Raw genomic sequence first — 20,992 nt, forward strand, 5'->3', positions numbered from 1 at the left:
TCAGATCTTGAAGTGATTTTTCTCCATCTTCCTCTGTCTCTTTTCTAAACCTGCCTTTTACAGAATAATTATCCCTCATCTATAGAAAGAGCTGAAGCATACTGTTCACTTCACACTTCACAATCCCTTGATACACTTCAGTTAACTAGCCAAACTCTCTGTATTAACTACCACATTCATGACTTTATAGCATTGGACCTGTGCCCTATATGAATATCCTTCTAGTTCTAGTTCTATACTAGTCTCAGTTTTCAGCCAACATATTTACTGCACTGTTGGTGCCTGCAGCCTCAGGGACCACTGCTGTCCCTGATGCAAAGAGGAGAATAACCTCTGGAATCTATAAGGATTATGTCATGTCTCAATCATCTGAATTTCTGTTCCTATTTGTTTTGACCTTAGAATCATATAATGTGTTAGAGATGAATAGATCAGTCACCCTGAGCTTAAGAAAGTGAAAGAACATGCTAAAGTTCGCATGATTAGTAAATTCAAACTCAGCCAACATTGTTTAGTAGGCTTTTGATATAAAATTCTGAATTTAAATTTCCAGGCTTGCTGTAACTCAGGAGACTGCCTGCTTTTGAGCCTCATTTTGTCTGAGATTCCTAGTTTCTGATCATATTATAGTTATGCTTGCTTCCATTTGTCACTTATCTCTTAATTTGACTCCTCTATGAAGGGATTATTCTGTTCATCCATTAGTTCAAAATATTTATTGAATTCATAAGAGTGAGAAGGCACAGTGCTAGAATTTTCAGATACAAAGATATATAAAACTTAGTCTATATCCTGAGCTTACAGTTGTGTAGGGACAAGAGCCAAGCAAAACATTTTTTGGAGTATTGCATAAACAAATTACACATATATGCAATTTTTAAAAAAGATTTTTAAATTTTTCTTATGCAGTTATGGGTGCTGAAAAGCCTAAATCTATAGGACAGGACAGCAGCATTTCTGTGTTTCAGTTTTAAGGCAGAATTCTTCCTCTAGGAAAATTCAATTTTTGTTCTTAAGACTATTGACTGATTGAATGAGACCCACCTGCGTTATTGAGGGTTAGCTACTTAAATGCAACTGGTGACTTCCTAAACAAAACTAACCATCAAGGAGTGACCTGGGGACACAGGCGTGAGACACTTAGTGTAGCTTGGGATTTCCAATTACACATTTAGTATCTTTGAATGCATTAGTTAGCTCCCTCTATCCATAGGAGCTTTGGCCTTAGAACTACAAAGGAACTTGGATGCTTCTGAGAAATAAAAACCCAATCAGGTAGCATTTTATAAAATTCTCTGGTCAGCTTTATCGAGGCAAGACATTCTATGTGTGCCAGGGTGTTTCCACAATCCACAAGAAGTGTAAAGAGCTTTTTTTCCATTCAAGATAATTCTCAAGAACAGCAAAACCTATCAGGTCACTTTGGCCTGGTTCTCTGTGCCCTCAACTGCATCTTACAGAAAACACCCCGCTCCGTCTTTAACTCTCTCTCCACTGTGTTTTATAGCACAGTGATTTTCTAAAATGTCATTTGAAAATTGTCAGGAGACTATTTTATTAATCCATAGGGCTTTAGGAATAGCTCATACTGAGGTAACTTATTAGTACATGAAAGAGTATAGGAAATTTGATATCATCAAAAGAAATCTAAAGTCACTTTGGTCTATGTCAGTGACCACTGACACAGGTATCGGTGGGGATACTCCATGTGCTTTAAAAGTGGTTCTAAGCCAATTATGTGATACAGATGCTCATTAAAGTGTGTTAAAAATGGCCACAAATTAGCAGTCCTTCATATATCCTTACATACCAAGACTGCAACTGTACAAGAAACTAAAGAGGAAACCCTTTGCCAAAATCCATTAGGAATTTACACAAATTCCAGTGTCAACCATTTTGAACATTGACCCAAATTGGCTGCAAGGTAAGTAGGAAAAAAGCTCAACTCAGCCACTGCTTCTTACTCAGGACCCAGGAGCCACACTGCCTAGAAAACCAAACCCTTATTGCTCAGAAATATTTGAGCTAGCTGGAGATTATGTTTTTCCTCAGCATCTTGCTTTCCTTTGCATTTTATGGATTATAAGCTTCAAGTTTTGGTGCAACTGAAGATTCAGGAGGTAGGGGCACTTTGCACCCTTGGACGTACAGTCAGACAGAGAAAGCCTTGCAAATGGGTGGAGAGGGAAGGCCCCTGGATTGCAGTGAATGCTGCAGACTGTACAGCACTTGTACTAAGAACATTTGCCTGACTCCTGTGAAGCAGGAGATGCTCACAGCTTAGTCCAGTGGGCATGAGGAGAGACACAAGGTGCTTATGAGGCCACCTCACTCCAGCTATAGATTTTATAGGAACTGAACTCCCTTGTACACAGGGAGGTGGGCCAAGGGACTATGCAACCCTGTGTTGGAGCTGCTGAGAGCATAGATTGTAGAGGTAGACAGCCTGGCTTTAAATCCTGGCTCTAATGTGGAGTCCTGGGCAAATTACCAGGAGTCTCAATGTCCTCACATGTAACATGGGAGTAATTTTTACATGGAGTGTAAGAAGCAAACAAGATAATGTCTCTAAAATACTTAGCACTCTGTCTTGCACAAAAAAGTGTTTATACAAAATTTATTTACATGAGCTGTGAGATAAAAGGGAGGAATGAAAAGGGAGTATCCTGGAATACGCGAAAAATGAAAGGAAACCCAGATGCAGATTCCTATAGAACGTATGAATCAGCATAACTGCCATTATGGAAGACATCATTGGTCATAATGGGTAATTTGGTCACTTGCCAAAAATATGGAGGAAAGAGATGGAAAAAAAAAAATAGAGCAAATGAAAAAAGAAAATGCAACCTTTGAAATGTAAATGTGCCTCCTCAAAACCCAGAAAAGTAAAAGCAGTAATAATTAAAAGTTTCTGGAGCTTACCAAAATAACTAAGTTTATTGATTGACAGCATTTATTATGTCTTTGCAAAATTAATGAAAATTAGTAAGAAGGCATATCTTAATTTAAAAAATTTTACATAGTTAGATATTGGAAGGGAGCATGCAGAAGAATAATTATTTGTAGTTATGTTATTCAAAACCTAGAGAATGTAAGAGAACAAATGGAAAAACTATTAATGAATACAGAAAGGTGGCTAATTGCATAATATATAAAAATTAATATAAAACATGATCAATTAGAAAATATAATGGAGGAAAAAAGAGCACATTAACTATAGCAGTACTCCTATCTCTCTATATAAGCCTAAGGGACCGTTACGATGGAACGACCAGAACAACTGGTCAACTAGTCACTTTTCAGAAGGGGAATACCTACTCGGTAAGCGAAGTAAATGCCTGCTTATTTGGGAGGTAAAAAGGCTCATATACTGTTACTCAAAAGCCAAAACTATGAAAGAAAAAGCTAAGTAGGAAAAGTAGAAAAATTTCCAATACCAGATAAAGACTAATAATCTTTAAAAAAGAATTCTTCAAATTAATCAGTAAATGATGAACACCCCATCAGAGAGATAGACATCAGTGGGTAATTCATACAAGAATAAGTACAGGTAGGAGCACTTATGTAAAGAGCTGTTCAACCTCATTAGTAATGTAATAAATGGACACACATGGCCTATTTTGATGGGAGTATAATATTGTTTCTGTCCTAGAGAGCAGATGGCAATGTCTTTAAGTTTAAAACCTAATCCTCTTTGACCCATTAATCTCACTATAGGAATTCATTCTAAAGAGGTAGACATGTCTGTAGAGACATGTATCAAGATTGTTTTTACTGCAGCATTGCTTACCATAAAAAAATATTGGAGCCGAAACCGGATTGGCTCAGTGGTAGAGCGTCGGTCTGCGGACTGAAAGGTCCCAGGTTCGAATCCGGTCAAGGGCATGTACATTGGTTGCAGGCACATCCCTGATAGGGGGTGTGCAAGAGGCAGCTGGTCGATGTTTCTCTCTCGTTGACGTTTCTAGCTCTCTATCTCTCTCCCTTCCTCCTCTCTGTAAAAATATCAATAAAATATATTTAAAAAAATATTGGAAACAACCTAAATTTCCATCAACTGACTGATTAAAAAGCCAGTATATTTATACAGTGTAATACAGTGTAGCTATTGTAATGACCATGCAGAGCTATAGTTACCAATATGGAAAGATGTTCAAGACATAGTATTAAGAATATTAAGTTTAAAAAGCAGATACAGAATATGTATCATTTCGCTTGTATATAATTGTCTGCCTTTACTTAGGCATTTTAAGAGATACCTGCTAGATGTTCATCAAAATAATTTGTCTTAGTGGAGTTATAAATATTTCTTCCCATCACTTTTATTTTTCCAACATTTTCACATATTTTAACAGAAAGTCATTTCGGACAAATCAATAGCTAAATACTATTTAAGAGAAATGCTTTCACATATATAAATGCTTATATATACATATATACATGGTATATAATTGTTAATAGTATTACAGATTTCCCCCAACTTTGCCCTCTTTACACCCCTCCATCCAGCCCCTTCCCCACCCCAGGCCCTCACTACACTATTATCTGTGCCATGGGCTATGCATAAATTCTTTGGTTAATCTCTCCCAATCTCACTACTTCCCTCCCTTAAGAAATGCTTTCTTAAATAATAAATATTAGGCTCTAAAGAATTTAATATAAAAATGGCATTAAATTTCAGAATATACATATATACATATCTTACTTTGAATCTTCTATAATTGTATATTCTTATGAATGCTCTGAAAAACTGTTGTGTATTTATATTAAATTTGCACTAAGTAGATCATAATTTATTTTATTCTTCTTTTTAAAATAATAAATTATCCTTAGAAAATATTTCATTTTGTTTTTAAAAGCTAAAATATTCTTCGGGTGATGAGAATTTTCTGATCTTAGGAAAACTTGGTATTTACACCTCTATAAACTCTCAGTTTAACTCATGATTAATAAAAAACCCAAGATGAATTTGGACTTATCAATTTGTTTTGGATGTTTATTTTGATTATAGCATCCATTTAAAATCCGATTGTAAGCATCACTTCTAATCAAAGCATTTTCAGTAGGTGTGACAAATGCATTTGAATGGAATTATGCCCATGTATTATTTGGTGAGATATTATTTTGCTTAGGAATTAATACTACATAATTCTGTTTCACAGTTTGTTCATGTAATTTGAGTTTTTATATCTTGCAGGGTTTTTTTTTAATTTTATTTTTATTCTGGAGTAAGTTTTGAGTTTATTAGCTGGTTTCACGTAGTCTTGTTTATAGACCTATCATCATAGCTTCTTAGTGCTTCACAGATTATGTTTCCTTTTATGTCTATCCAACTTCATTTCCACATAAATGAAAACTTAAATTGCTGGAATTCCTTGCCTTTTTATTGTCAGCTTGCTGGTTAACCAAATAAGGAGCACAGTTTTTCAGAGTTTTGTTCCACCCCAATGGTAGGCAATTTATCTTGAATTTTTTTTTTTCACAATGAAGAAAATACTAACCCTATTCCCACTTACAAATTTGTTTGCATCTTTTTGTCTTTATCTTCTGTTTCATTTGAAGTGATGAACCTCCTTCTTATTAAGCATAATTTCTCTATCTTTTTTTCTGAATTGCCTTGCCCTAGCCTCTTCATGAATTTTGCTCTATGAATTTCCCCCTGAGTCATCTATATAAAAGTATAAACATCTCAACTTCTTTCCCATCCTGCCTTTCAGAACATCATTCTGCTGATACTCCTGGTTTCTCAGTTTGCTTTACAGACATCTCTTCTCACCATCACCTCTTAAACGTTGGTGTGCCTTCCTTTCTTTTCCCTCTTTTCATCCCCCTTAGCTGGCGTCAGAACCCAGGCATTGCTGTCACCTTTGTGCTCTCAAACCTTTGTCTCCAACGTGTTTGGAGAGCCATATGGACTGCCAACTGGAAGCTGGTGCAGGGTGGCACCAGGGAGGTTACGGAGGCCTCATATCAATCTAAGTTCTTGTCACAGAACAAGAAAGGATTCAAGAGAGTGAAAGAAGGAATTAGCGAGCACAGTGAATTTATTTAAGTAATAGTATTCACTTGAGAAGTGAGAGCAGGCGACCTCAAAGAACTAGAAGCTGAGTAGAAAGTTTTTATAAATGTGGCCAAGTGGGGTGAGGGTGGTAGTGAATAGAGTGGTCTTTTGCTTTTGACACTGGTGGGGTGACAGCTTGTCCAGCTTGTCCTTGTGTCCTCTCCAGATTGTGATTTTGGTCTTCATGATGACAGAAAATTGTGGAGGAGAAAGCAGGGGAACAGGTGGTCAGTAAAATTTGTTGCTGTGATGTTCCAGCCAAGATGGAGAAGAGGATGGGTAGAGCTTGAGGCCTTTGTTAGCTATTCTAACCTTCTTGCCTCAAAATCCCTTGGAGGTTTCACAAACTTCTCAAAATCAGTATGTCCAGAATTGAATTCTTCCCAATCACAAACCTGTTTCTCTTCATGTGTTTCCTATCTCAGTGATTGAAGACAACGTACCTGGTTACCAAGTCCAGCTGTCACTTTCAGTACTTCTTTTGCCCAGTCCCAGCCCTGCATCCAGTTGGCCACTAAGTTGAATGGCTTCCATTGTCTTTGTACCTACAGAACCTGGCTCACCTCCAGTGCCTTGGGCTGAGCCCTTGCTGCTTCCTGCCTGGCTCTCTGAGGTGGCATTCCTATGGACTGCTTGGCCTTTATAATTGCCCTACTTTGAATCCACCAGTCACACGCTACCAGAGTGGTCATTGTAAAATGTCTTATTAAAATCCCCTAAAGTGTTTTAGAAAAAAAATTGATAAACTCCTTAGCTTTGCACAAATGCCTTGCCTCTTTAGCCCCACTCTTCACTATACTCACATCTTCTCAACCTGCTTATCTTCCTTAAATACATCATATTCTTTTATAACTCAGTTCTAACATGATTTCCTCCACTTCACCTATCTATATCTCATTCATCCTTCACAACTCAACTAACATGACTGTTCTGATCAACTCCTGCAGTGAAAGAGGGTCATCACCCCCTCACCTCCAATAGTGTGAAATGGCCAAACACACAAACACACAGTACCCAACACTGGTTGAATGAGATTGGCAGCAATTATTAGTCATATATACTTACAGTTGGGGAAGAAGGCACTTAATGCCAGGAGGCAGGCCACATGGAGGCTGCAATGGGGAGCAGGATGAGCCAGAAGGGGTTGCAGGAGGCAGGCTTTGTAGTACCACGAGAGTAAGGTTCACATCCTCCCTCCTGGTTCCCATGGAACAGGTAAACATATGCATTGGTTTGTTGGAAGAGTCTCACAGGCTGGCAGAGGGGTAAGGCTCACTAAGTGGAGGCAGGATGGGTTGTAGTCAGTCCAGCCTTTAGAGGAACTTAGTGGGTGAAGAGCCTTTCTCACTGAGTGGGGGCATATTTGGCAAGAGTAGGGAAATGCATAACTCAGCCTTTATTTTGATTGATTGATGGATTGATTGATTTTCTTTCTATTTTTTTCTGGTCAAGTGCTCAGTAAAGGCTAGCTATCATGATTATTGGTCTATCTTCTCTTGTTATTTTCTTGGCTTTGCATAAAAAAGAACTGCCCATGTTTGAGATTATTCCCAGAAGCACCATCTCCCTGGGTTTGTATTATCTTAAAACATTACTCCCTTTGTTGCTTGGGTAAAACTGGGAGCTTGGAAAATGATTGTGTTAAATTAGATAGCATCCCTGGGATTAGCACCCAGCACATTGAAAGCCAATAGTTTTCAAATGGCTTATAACACATAAAACTCACCTGGGGAGCTTGTTTAGAATGCAAAGTCCTAAGCATCCCTCCTCTCATTCAGGGATCAGAGGGGGCCTAGGAATTTGCAAACTTTAACAAATATCCTTGGAGGTCACAAGAACACTGTGAAAGGTCTTTAGTGTTGGCTCCTACCCTACTGCTGCTGCTGCTCCTTGCCCCCCTCCTCCTCCCGCTTCTGCTCCTCCTCCAGGAGCCAAGCCTGTGAGGCAGCAAGGCAGGCCTTAGGGCAGGCTAAGGCAATATGATGACCTCCTGGAGAAAACCCTCTCTAACCAACTCCAGCCAGAGGGAGGCAGCCTTCCTCTCAGCTCCCAGAGTAACTCTGAAAGCTGACCCTCCTGCCAAAGGCATTAAAGTCTTTTTGGAAGACAATGGGACTGCACACACACATACTCTCCAAACAGAAACCAGTAAACACACTTTACAATGTTGCAATTTGCTGTTTATTTGCCTGTTTCCCTGACTAGAATCATGTGAATTTCTTAAGTGCAGGGACTGTGTCTTTCATTTCCTAAACCCATTTCTGTGCCTCATACATAGAAATCGCTTAGGAAATGTTTATCGAATACATTAAGCAATATTTATTATGCACTGAATTATGGAATGTGCCTTCATTTCTGCATGAAAATGTACTCACAATGCCTTTTAAAATTAAAATTTCGGAACACTATGAGTGGGGAATTTGCAATCCGGTGGGCCTAGTACTGCTCGGGGAGTCTTCAGAGGCAGACCGGGGAATGGAGTTCACTCCAGGAAAGCATCAGCACTCCTATGGTTAGACCACAGGACCACGGGAAGTGGACTTGGTCTAGATAGCCTGGGGGAAGCTTCTTCAGGGAGCCGGATGCTCTGACCCAGACACTGTACTCTCTGGAATCATACAATTTGTGTTAATCCTACTGCATTGCAGTGATCTCATCTGCCTCTCTTCCAGCTCCCAGGTGGTGAGGACTGGGAAATATACAGAGGTAGTTTAAACTCCTTTTTCCTTATTTTAATTACACCTGCTCTTTGACTTGATTTAGTCCTCCCATTCATTGGATGCCTCGTTGCTTCTCAGCCCACCAGTCCTGACCAGCCCTACATCCCACCAAGCCTCAGCGGTCACTAGAAAACCCTCAATTACCTTGAACTGTCATCCTTCCACAAAATGACTCAATGAAACCTAACGATGTATCAAACCCATAATCAACTTCCAATTTCCAGCTTTATTTTCATCACTTTACTTGACCTACCCAAGCTCTAGCCAATCAAAGGTAGTGGGTGCTGCTCAGCTTTCTCCTCTCATTTGCCCTTCAGACCCAGAAGTCTCCTGCCTGTACTCCTGTCCATGTCATTTATTCCCCAATCATTCCCCTTTCTCCAAATACATTTGGACACGAATCATCGATTAATTCTAAGATAAGTACATATCTGTGTGCACAGTATTTAGAAGGTGAGCAGGGCATTTCTCCTCTGGAAGGTGGGTAGAATGTGGGAGCAGCTATTCACCAGATGTCACTCAGACCATTTCTGAAAGCAAATGGTTATATATCACATAATGGGGAAGAAGAGAGAATGACTGACGCTTATAAGCAGTTGGTATTCAGGAGTAAATATTTTCCTCTCTTGATTTAACTTTTTTTTTTTTTTCCTCCCTAGAATTTAAGCTCCTAGCCCAATGCTAGCAGAGGGTAGACACTCAAGTGTTTGAGGAGCAAAGAGTTATAATGGTTGGTTTGGTTTTCCTACCTGTTTTCTATCTCAAGATTTATAAGTAAACATACACATATCCAATGTATTTTATATATAAATATATACATATACCTATGCATATATAATTTAAAGTTTAAGGTATCATATCACAGAGTAACACAGAAGTATATACACATGTGTACACTAACTGTAAATTGGAAGTTTGACATGTGTATCAAGCATGAGAAAGTTAGTTTTCTGTGCTTAATTCCTAAAACCATAAAAGAAAAACCAATCTATTAAAATATTCTGTCTAGATTTTAAAAAGCATTGAATCTTCTTAACCTTACTTAATTTTTACCTTGAAAACTTTTAACATCCTGACTCTTAAACTTATATTCTAAATACAGAAAGTGCACAGTATAGGTCATTATTACTTTTTAATGTGCCAATTCAACTTAGTTAAAATAAAAAAAAGCAATTTATGTGCTTTGGTAATAATTCCCACTTCCATTTATGTTAAACTTGTTTTATTAAAGCTTACAATTCTATTTAATTGGCATGTAATTTAATTGCCATGTAAGTTATTCAACTATATGCTATCAATGGAAAATATTATTTATATAAGGCAATCACATCTCTTTTGTTCAAATCTGGAATCTAGCTCTTCCTCCATCTTATGTTTCCATGTAATTCCTTCATGTTGATTATTTGCATTGCATGAGTATGTTTTATATTAAAATGATTTTGCCATTGTTTATAATGGAATAGGTGTATGTGTATGTATGGTGTAGGTGTGTGTTTTTATTTTATTATTTTATTTTAGTAACTAATTTAGAGAGCCAAAATGTAACCTATTTTATTTATTTATTTGTTTGTTTATTTGTTTATTAGTTAATTTTTTTCTATAACCTATCTCATCGATGAAAACAAAGATCCAGAAGACCCATTTTTTGTTTTTTTGTGTTTTTTTTTCTTTATGGAAAGTACAGCACCTCTATCCTCACATATCCTGTTCATTTAGCTAGGCATGTCCTGTCCTCCATTCTTTGCCTAAATCAGGATGGTACCCTTGAAGATTGCCTTAGTTGTTACTTCTACATGGGAGGCTGTTCTGATCTCAATAACAATTGAAGTGGCTTTTCTTCATCTTCCTTTAAGAAAAATAATAAAATTGAATCAGACAGAACAAGGGTCTAATGCTTTATCTTTTGATAGTGTTGCAACCTTGGACTTTCGTAGGCCTTCGGTTTCTTGGTTGTAAATCAGGGGTAATACTTACTTTATTGCGTTGTTATAGAAAGTATATTAGGAAAGCCTTTTCACAATGCTTAGCATATAGAAAGCCTGTGGAAATTTTAGCTCTCTTCTATTACATACTCAATAATTATATGCTGAATGAATCAATGGATTACAATCACCTATCTTCCCCCAGCTTCATTGAGGTATAATTAACTACAATTATCTATTGACTTGTCTGACTTCCAATGCTCTGTTTGTTTATCCAGGGATGGGTCAATGACCTTTTGTCTCATGTAAGATACAGAGTAGTGCCTGCCATGTTGTAAGTGGTTGGTAAATTGTGAAAACCTCTGTCTTATCTATCTGAGTAAAAACTGACATAAATACTTCAGATACACATCATTCACTTAACAAATATTTGTTAAGCACCTATTTTGAGCCAGATGATATACATCAGTGATAGGCTCTGGTTTCATAGTATTTTCATTTCAGTGGAGAAAGACAACACAAACAGGTAGGTGTATAGTGTGTTAAGAGTTAGCAAGAGCTATACAGAGAAATAAAGCAGAGTAAGGGGAAAGAGTGTTGAGGGAAGTTGCTATTGTATGCAGCATGGTGAAGGAAGCCTCTCAGTAAAGGTGGTATTTGAACAAGACACCTAAAGGAAATGAGGGAGCTAGTTATGCAGATAGATATCTGGACATAGAGCTTTCCAGCCCTGAGGAAGGAACACGAGTGTTTCAGGAAGATCAAGCTCTGATGGGGTTGAAGGGAGGAGAGTAAAAGATGACCTCAGAGAGGTAGCGGGGGAGCCTTGTAGATGAACAGAATTATGTAGATTTTAGATCAGAGTTAGGTGAAAAGTATATCCATTAGGGTTTAGAGACAGAAATAAAGCAGAGAGTGGTTTATACAGAGAATAAGTGTTCAAACATCCCTGGAAGGGACAGAGAGATGGGGTCTCTGCATGACATCCAGGTTTGACTCCTAGAGCAAGCTAGAACTGCCAAGGGGAGTTGCTATCTCCGCTCCTATCAAGGAGGTGAGGGGTTAAGAGCACTACTTGGCTACAATTTAGGGATTAGAAAACCACCAATAATACCACATTCACTTCTCTCATCCAAAGAGTTGATGACTAGCATCAGAGCACATGCAGAAAATCCAAGGTCTCCGCAATGCTGCTCATCAGAGCAACAGCCAACTGGCAGGAAGATGGCCCATTAACTCCTGTCCTTTAAACCTGGCTGGGTGCCTGTACATGTGAGAACCTAATTCTATCACAGAACTTGGCTTTCTAGTGTTTATAATGCAGGGAGGCAGACTAGAAGAAGGCTCCAATAGTTGCTGAGATCCAACCACTGGCTATTTGCCCACTACCTACCACTGGCAGCCACAGGAGACAATCAAGTAAATACATGATCCACACTGAGTTTTAACAAGACCACTCTTGCCACTATGTAGAGAATAGACAAGGGAAAACCACTAAGGAGGCCATTGCAATAAAACAATGAGAGATGATAGTGTTTTGTGAAATCTTGTGTTAAAAGAAATATTATAATCTAGTCCAACTCACTCATTGAACTGATGTCATTCATAGTCATTCATTCAGTTATTCATTCAACCATTTATGTATCTATCTAATCTATCTATCTATCTATCTATCTATCTATCTATCTATCTATCTAAGCCTAAGTGATCCGCTGACCTTTTGACCATCTGATTGTCCCACCATCCAACTTTGAGAAACATTACAGTGATCCAAATTTCCCAAGGACTTTAGATGTGTTTTATGGGAGCATTTAAGTGCTATTGAAACAAATTGGTGTCTCTGGGCCCTTGTTCCAAATTTCAATCATTAAATGTTTTCAGGTGTGATCAATATTTTTTGAAAGTCTCCAAATTTCATTTGTAAACATGCATGCTTAGATTGTGGAGCAATTATGCTTTCATATGCTGAGAGATATTTTAACTCTTTCCTAAGGGTATGTAAAAAGAAAAGGAAGATGTCTACATTAAAAAGTGAGGCTCTCTCTATTTAAGGAAAATAAATGTTTCTTTTATTTAAAAAAAATAATAAATTGTATTGATTTCAGAGAGGAAGGGAGAGAGATAGAGATAGAAATATCCATGATAAGAGAGAATCATGGATCAGCTGCCTCCTGTACACCTCACACTGGGAATTGAGCTTGCAATCTGGGTATGTGACCTGGACCAGGAATCAAACTGTGACCTTCTGGTTCATAGGTCAACACTCAACCTCTGAGCCATGCTAGCCAGGCATTCCTTTGGTTTTTATAATAAATTTATATAAGCATAAAATGTCCTTAAAATCTTTTTTCTTCCTGGGAGTCCATTTCTAAACATGTTCTAATATTGGCTGATGCTGGTCCTGAAACACTCCCTTCTGCCCATCCCCACAATTCTTGCCCCATTCACAATTCTTTTAGCAGCTTCTTACTTTACCTTCCTGACCTTAACTAGTCTTCCTCCCTCCTTCCTTCTATCCCAGTGGTTCACAACCTTTTTTTGGCCATGCCCCACCTAAGCATCTCTGAAATCCTGATGCCCCCCTCCCCATGACATATAATTCTTATTATTCAAAAAGTGAACTCCTATTCATGTGGAGAGCCTAAAAGGCCATTAACTTGGTCTAAACAAGCTTCCAAATAACATGGCCTCCATGAAAGAGAAACATAAAAGAATGAAAGGACAGTTGAAGTACTGAGGAAGAAATCACTAAGAAATTGTTTAAAAAATAACAATACGAAGTGATATGAAAAAAATAGTAAATGAAGTTTCAAAACATATGATAAAGAATTGAAATGCATAAATCTCACAATATATGTATATTTATATATTGTATATGAGGCCCCTAGAACCATAAGAAATCCCAAAAATTCACTGTTAATAACTCATTCTCAAATTGCCCCCCCCCCCCCCTTAAAAGTCAAATTGCCCCATGTTGGGAACCACTGCCCTACACTGCACCCAGAGTGATTTTTTTCAATGGGAAAATCTGATCATATTACTATCATGCTTACATCTTTCAATGGGTCTCTGAACACCAGATCATAAAAGCTACACTTTTGGATTGGGGCCCTTTTTGGATTGGGGCCCTTTCCACATCTCTCTTTATGCCCTCTGTCCTCCAGATAGACTGAAATGAAATACCTTCTGCTCTCAGCCTAGTGCATCTGCTGTTCCTTTAGTTTCCAATGTGTGGCACTGTCCCCTCTCATACCCTTCTTCCTATCTTGTTACCTGGCAACACATACTCATCCTTCAAGACTCCAACATCACCTTCTCCATGAGGTCCTCCCTGATTCATGAGAGTAAGTTGCCTCAGTAACACTTCCTCAAACCAACACAATTAAAAGTGTTGACATACTTGATTGTAATCTCTCTGTATTATAGATTGGTGTGTAGATTGAGATCCAACCCCCCGCCTCCCCAAGAAGGAGATTAGATTCTTGAATGTAAGGATCATACCTTGCCCTAACAGTAATCCCAGTGCCTGTCACATATCAAGTATTCCCAAAAGATTGGTTTGTTGCAATAAAATATATCTGGGAGGACCGTAGTCTGAATTAATTTTTGCTGCTGTTGACAAAAGTACAGTTTGTTCCACACCAGAAGGTGTCGCCCTAGCTCTATGTTTTCTACGTGTATTTTGGCTTTTCAGCTTTGCTCTAATATATAATTGGGTTCTTATGGGAAGGAGATGATAATTTAGGCACTGTTTACAGAATAAAACTGATTTAACCTTCAGTTTTTCTGTGAACGTTATTTTTTTTTTTCAAATGTAGTGTTCCAACTGAAATTGCCAAAGTAAAAAGAAAGATTTAAAACTTAAAAAATGACTAGAGCAAAATAAAAATTCAAGTTAGGACAAGTTAAGAACACAGGAGAATGTTAAGCACAAAATCAACACTTCAAAATGGTAATGGCACAATAATAGCTATAGCCATACAACTGTTTCTATCTCACAAGCAAAATGCAAATTGTGTCTGATATTTGAACAAAAGCACTGAAAGGAAAAATAAGGCCCATATGAAATGGCCTTGTTGTAGGATGTCTCTAACTTTGAAGAGCTCCAGATCCTGTATAAAGAACTTTTAATCATGGACCTATGCACATTACACATATAACACAAGCTGAGAATGAGGAGAAATGAATATGCGGACAGAAAAAGGAAACACAAGATCAATGATCATTGAAGGTATGAAGACATACAATGAGGAAATATTTAAAATAAGATAGGAAGAGACCAGGTACACATTGCTGAACTCTTGCAGCTTGGTGTAGTAAAGGAGATAGACTCTTGGAATCAGAAAAATCCAGGTAATGGATTCTAAAATCTATCAATATTAGCTGTGAGACCTAGGGCTTTATAGATCTGACCTATCAGATGGTCCATATTTTCAAACATAAAATAAAGCCTATCTCCAAATGGAGTCATGAGGGTCAAATAAGGTAATACAAGAAAAAAAAAAAACTTGCTCTTTAAAATGCTATCTTAATATGAAGTAGTAAAAAAAGGAAAATGAAGTAACATTTATTGAGCATCTACCCTGTGGCAGGTAGGTGCTGGACATTTTTCATAAAAACACATTCTATTTCTTCCAATGAGGAAAGACTCTCTTCTAGACAATGAGTTGCAACCACAACTTCCTCCTCCACACATCCCTTCTCTTTCTTTGCCCTGTCACCACATTCCAATAAGTATCTCCAATATATGGAAATTATGGACATTACTATCTATCCCTAAGCATTGAAGTGTCTTCATGAAAGGTGAGCTTTACTGAAAATGGACGTTTTCAGCTTCAGCTCTGCCTGGTGGTAGTGGAGTGGTAGAACTGGTGCTTCTGAGGAAGCCCTGGATGGGTTTGCCAACAAACTCCTGGCGGAAGCTTTCTTTTGAAGGAAAAAGATGTAAAATAATTTGTCATCAGATTAGGACCACATATACCTCATAGACTCCTCAGATGGTTAGATGAGACTTTTTTTTTAATTCCAAAAAAATAGATTCAGAGACATAGAAGCATGGAACCGGCTGATGGATTTTAGAGGGAAGGTGGGTGTAGGGGTAGGGGGCATAGGGAGTGATTAACAGGGGAAGTTATATGCATATATGGAAACAGACAATAGAGTGGTGAAGGCCTGGGAGAAGCAGGTGCAGGATGGAGGGGGCCAAAGGAAAATAACAACAAACAAAGGGGATATCTGTAATACTTTAAACAATGAATGAAAAAAATAATTTTTTTAAAAAAATGAGATTTCTTTATTACAGGATGGAAGCAGTTTTGGAAAATGCAACTTTGAGACAGGAGGAATAACCTTGCTCTGGACGTGTTCCCCATTAATGCTTACTAAATAAATTTACTCCATATACCTGGCAATAGAAACTATCTATGTTACTAAGGTTATTAGTCAGTGCATGCACAGAATTATATGTTTTCTAATCCTTTGCAATTTCCATTTCAGAAATCATTGGATTTGAACAGGAAAAACATGTTTTCTTGCATGTACACCCTTTCGGATGCAGTGGCATCAACGGTGTTATTTTTCTAATGAACTTTACATGGGCTGGGTGAGAAACAAGTAGAAGAAAATAAAATGGTTATCAAGGGAAAGTAAATTTCAAGGCTTTATTCAGCGTAAAGTGAAGAAAGCAAATCTCACAATGGTGTTTTGTCCTCAATTTGATCCTAATATTCTCTATTTTTATTTGTCCTTGGCTTTTATATAGATCCTAAAACTTCTATATAGAAATTAAACTTTTGTAGACATTTGGATCAGCATCACACAAACACTATTAGAATATTAGCCAATCAATGCAATGGATTACAACTTCCATAGATTTCTTGTGCGCTTTTGCAAAACTTCATTATTTACATGGTTGTTGAATGGAGGCTATTGCCAGTTACTGTAATAGCAGGTCAAATATAATGTCCATTGCTGTTGAGTAGTTCTATTCCTGAATAAGATTGCCAGTGCAGCTTTTTGATGTTTTCTACACAATGGAATTAATTTTATTCCAGAAGGTAATAGTAATGAGCTAAATTTTATATTCACAAAGAAGACTGGACAGCAGGGCAGTCTTGCACCTTGGGCTTCATCTGTAATCAGTTGTTTTATCACCACAAATCCTGTCTGTCAAGTTCCCTCAAATAAGCTGGATTTATTAGCATAGGTTGTTACCCCTTGTTCAGATAATGAGCTCCACTACTGGTGGTGGCTCAAAGAACCACACGAAACAAAGCAGAGGACCTGTCATTAGACAGCAGACTACTTAGGCAGTGGGGATTGGATATGGCTTTTAACTCCACACCATTGATGGTAATTTTTTTGGTTGCTTGCTTGGTTTGCCTGGGGCAACTAAAAACATCACCTTAGGCCAATTCAAGCTAACTGTCAGCCTATGCAGTGGTGCTAAATTTGAGAAATGATTGACAACTGTATATATACACTCAGATGTGTGACCCTTAGTTCATAATCATTAGCATCCAGCACTCAGTCAGGGCTGGCCTGCCCCAAAGACATTAGTGGAGGCCAGCTCTCTGATAAGACCAAAGAGCTCTGGGGAGGAGCAGCAGCACATTCTCACCCAGGTGTTCACAGTTTTTGTTGCATCACTGACCATCCCTGCACAGGAAAAGCTGGACAGCTTAGGGCCTTGGGATGACCTTGTTTGATACTCATTTGTGTGCAGGGGTGGTTCCCGCTGGACACCATCTGGCCTGAGTTGGCTAGCCATTTCATCATGTGCTGCCTTTCCATGATGATGGATTTCTCTGAATAGCCAAGAGGGTCAAGCATTAGCTAAGTAAGTAAAAAACAATGTGTAAGTTCTGACATTGCTCATCACATTATCCTCTCAATCTAGAAAATAATAAAAACTGTCCTGTGACTTGCCTATAATTTCAGTGAGCACTCATACTTATAAAAGTTATTATTATAATACTAGAGGCTGAGTGCAGGAAAATCGTGCACTGGGGGGCCCCCTCAGCTTGGCCTGCACCCTTGGGGGATGTCCGACTGACTGCTTAGGCCTGCAGGGAGTGAGCCTAAACCATCAGTTGGACATCCTTAGCGCTGCTGTGGAGGCAGGAGAGGCTTCCGCTAATGCCACTGCGCTTGCCAGCCATGAGTTCAGCTTCTGGCTGAGCGGTGCTCCCTCTGTGGAAGTGCACTGACCACCAGGGGGCAGCTCCTGCATTGAGCGTCTTTCCCCTAATGGTCAGTGAGCGTCACAGTGCCTGGTCATTCCACCATCAGGCCAAAACTGGCTCTCCAACATCCCCCAAGAGGTTCTGGATTGCTAGAGGGTGCAGGCCAGGCCAAGGGATGATCGAGGTGGATAATCAAGGCCAGAGAGATGCAGGAGGGCTCTAGGGCATGTTCAGCCCTTCTTGCTCAGTCTCAATCTGCTGGACCCCAGCAGCAAGCTAACCTACTGGTCAGTATCTGCCCCCTGGTGGTCAGTGCACATTCTAGTGACTGCCCCTTGGTGGTCAGTGCACGTCATAGCGAGCAGATGAGCAGCCTTAGTATATCATTGGTGCTTTGATTGGTTGTACAGCCGACAGGATGACTGGACACTTAGCATATTAAGCTTTTATTATATAGGATCTGCCTATTGTATCTATCATCTTTACATTCTAACCACATCTCAAATTCAATTCTTTCTACATTTATTCTTTAAAAAACATTTTTTTTTTTTCTTGCTTCTAGTGTTCTGGTGCTTGATCAAACTTGTACCAAAGCTAAAATCAATATGAACAAATTTTTGGACCCCTCATCTAAAAACAGGCTGATGTTAGATGTGTTGTGCAATGAAGGTGATATATTAGTTAGGGAAAGACACTTAAAATTATGTAGGAAATATGACTTTGCACCCAATCTCAGTCATAAAATACCCAAGGAAGTACAGTAAAGCATTCACCAGGATCATTCTCCAGTTATCTTTGCTGAACTTTCTAAGATCTCTGCTGCTTCCAAAGAATGTCTTTCTCTTCGAAATTTGGCTTTGAGAACTTTCACTTACCCTTTGGGAAAAATCTACTCCCTACCTACAGCAGATCCAGTGGCCTTTCCAAATTTGTTATTCAATGGAGAGAAGAATATCCAGGAGCTCCAGTGTAGGGTGGCCTCTAGCCGTTCACATCTGTAGAGCAATCTCACAAGGGGAATCCCCACATGGAGCCTTCTTCAGGTCTTCTCACCAGTGTAGTTGTTCATACTTTATTTATCTTCAGTTGCCCAATAGATATATGGTAGCTCACCAGGAGATGGCAAAGTTCTAACCATAGATAACTTTTGTGTTGCCTGCATAGTGTCCTAAAAATTAGAAAATTTTACTCAAAAGTATATTTAAATTTTTTATTTAAAAATTTTTTTTAGGTTCTTTGAAAAAAAATAAAGATGTGGTGGTTCTAGAAGGCATTTCCAGAAGGCAACAAATGGCTGAGCCCAGGAATTCAGCTTTGTAGGCAGGCCATGGAATCTTCTCTGCTACAGGCCTGTCACTCCCCTGTATCTTGTACTTTTCTTTCTCTTTTGGGTTTTTGAATTCTGGTTTAAAAGCATAAGAAGGAGGGAAAATATTCCACATAAGACACCTCTCTCACAGTGGAGTTGGCAGAAGTCGTTCATTTCAGGTCAGTACTGTGTTATTTATTCTTATTTTTCTCCAATATTCTCACTCTTTCAAATTGTGATTCTTGGGTCTTCCAGGCATAAAAATAAAATGTGTTTTTTATTAAACTATATACTCTCTGTGGCTTTTGTTTAGCTACATAAGACTTGACAGATGCTTTGAATTGTCACATATGAAAATTGGATCAAATACCTAATCCAAGGCCTCAGCTTCCTTCCACCAGAGAAATGAAAGGATCTCCTTCTGCCAGGACTGGTGGAGATTCAGAGGGGATTGTCACATTCTCTCTACCTATAACCTCATATAATCACAGAATTTAGAGCTTCTTAGAAGAAGCCTTATAATCTACTTATTTCAATATAACTCTGTACAAAGATCTCCTCTAGAATATGTGATCATTTCTAGGGATAAAGAACCCTACCATCATACTTTCCCATTCTGTTTTTAGACATGTCCTCTATAGCATATGTGTAAAGTGTGTCCATGCTCGTAGAATTGTTGCAATAGGACTTCTAATTGTTGTTTGGTTCTAGAAAGTTCTTCCTTTGAGCCAAAAATCATTTTATAACTTCTCTTTTATAACGTCTTCTCCTAATGATCACCCATGAAACTTCTCAGTCTCTTCCTCATAAAATCTTTTCAAATATTTGATGACACTGATACTTTCCATAGTCCTATCATACGTACTTTAGTAGTTTAGACATTACCAGTTATTTCAGTGCTTGATTTTATGAAAAGGTTTCCAGAATGTCCACCATTTTAAGAAACATATACTTAATAGTACATTTTAAATGTAATTCTTTTTATTTTAGAATGTTGAATGTAATACCTAGAAGTAAGTGAAACAGGCCTTTTATTTTAATTTCAGCAAAGATCTCCTAGGCAGAGGTTATAACCATAGGTTCCAAAAGGGCTGCCAGTTGCATAACTGCAGGGGGCACATTCACATCATGGTCTATGTGAACAGGACGCCCTGGAGTTGTGCCTGCTGTGCACAGCCTGTGTGATTCCCACATGGACGACCCAGACATATGCTAGAGAGAAGTGCTGGAAACACATGCAGAGTATGCATTAGCCTATCACTTACTATCAGTCACAGAGGAAGAAACTGGTGGTGAGGATTTCATTGGAGAGAGAGAGAGAGAGCTAAAAATGTGTTGATTTCTCTGTTCCCACATCTACCTGCTGTGGATGAGAGGGAACGGAATGCTTCTCCTTTACCTTTCAGTAAATGAAGAGGGCTTTTAAAGCTTGGTGTTTGCCTTTGTATTTGGAGAATGCAGTGGCTGATATGTATCTGAATATAACTCTATCATATGGGAATAGTGTTCTAGATGTGATCAGATCAACGAGCTTGATCTGAACACAGAAGAAATTGTACATGTAAGAATGTAAATCAGCATCACATTGATGCTTTTAGTTGCTATGTCACAAAATTGCCTTATATTGAGTTTCCAAATAATTATCTAGGTATATCTCAGGTGAACTATAATTTGGTCAGATAGCTTCATATTTTATTCTAGAGGTTCGGTGCACAGATTTGTGCACTGGTGGGGTCCCTCGACCTGGCCTGCACTCTCTTGCTATCTGGGATACCTCAGGTTGATGTTGAACTGCT

Source organism: Pipistrellus hanaki (assembly GCF_964339955.1).
Source record: "Pipistrellus hanaki genome assembly, chromosome: 2".
NCBI classification, from domain to species: Eukaryota; Metazoa; Chordata; class Mammalia; order Chiroptera; family Vespertilionidae; genus Pipistrellus; species Pipistrellus hanaki.